A 1,253-nucleotide genomic window follows, 5' to 3' on the forward strand; every position below is an offset into this window, starting at 1 on the left:
TTTAAATGACAGCGATTTGATCCTCATATCAGATTTCTTTTTTTATAATTATTTATTTTAATTAATATCCACAATAAATACATATTTCATAAATAAAGTAAGATATTTGCTATAGTAATTTAAATTAAACTTTCTTTTTAGTGTGCAAATAGTCATCCATTTTAGTGTACAAATAATCAACCATTTAAATCGTTATTAACATCTTATAGAAAATTAATGTGATTCTAAGATAATACGTAGATTAATACGTCTTCCTAGACGTAAAGCGTGCTCAAAACATTTTCAAGTTTTCCGCGGGGACACGCGGAATGAAGTGGGCACGGTTTGATTAAAGAGGGCTCGGAGACGTTTGCAAAAAGTGATGGTGTCCCGAGACGACAGTGGATGACGAGGAGCCAGCGAGAAGGAACGAGAAGACGAAGAAAAAGGGACGGATTGGAAGAGAGGTTGGGCAAGAGATGCTTTGAATCCTGGTGAAGGACCCAGGAATGACAAGGGGTACCAGACGGGGCTCAGATTTCGCGACCGAAGCGTGTATATAGTTCGTCAGCGACAATACACGCTCTTGCTAATGTTGTTTAAGTACGTGTGTGTATATATGTGGGTGTAATTATATATACTTATATTTACTTATAATGAAAAAGTGGATTACTATACATTTATAACGCATGGAAATTGCACAGAAAATGCAATCAATCTCGTTTCTTTCGGACATGATAAATGTCATACTAATAATTTTAGATTGGTATTCATAATCGAGTTTTATATTTAGGAGTGTCTTAAGTACACTCTTAACATATCATAAACCGATCAAAGAGCTGTATTAGCACCTTAAAACATTACTTAAGACAATCTTAAACAATTTTAAATTAAGAACGGATTATGTATACTGACCTTAATCTGATTACGATAATATTCGTATGTATAAAGAGAAAATAATAAACTTTGCACATTAAAATCGAATATCGATCAACTTCGCGAAGTCTGAATAAACGATTCAATAAACAATGATACAATAAACAAATGTATTTTTAACGAATATTAAACTGGTTATTTCTATTTTTTAATTAGTTTATAATTAAGAATAAACTATAACTTCTTAAAATCGAAAATAAAAAAGCACGTAAGAGTTAGGTGCGGAAATTAGTATGCAAGATTAACTTATAAAAAAATATAATATTGTATTATATACAAAAGAGACTTTCAATTTTTTTTAAATCAATCAATTGTATTTTATTTATAAATAAATGTAA

The 1,253-nt window shown here is 30.4% G+C and overlaps 1 protein-coding gene across 1 annotated transcript in view; it reads right to left on the reverse strand.

The window, feature by feature from the left end:
• LOC108694994 (cadherin-related tumor suppressor) overlaps positions 1-1,253 on the reverse strand; it is a 109,698-nt gene that overhangs the window by 26,648 nt on the left and 81,797 nt on the right. The gene's annotated exons all lie outside the window — the stretch shown is intronic.

This window comes from Atta colombica, unplaced genomic scaffold (assembly GCF_001594045.1).
Source record: "Atta colombica isolate Treedump-2 unplaced genomic scaffold, Acol1.0 scaffold126, whole genome shotgun sequence".
In the NCBI taxonomy this organism is placed as follows: domain Eukaryota; kingdom Metazoa; phylum Arthropoda; class Insecta; order Hymenoptera; family Formicidae; genus Atta; species Atta colombica.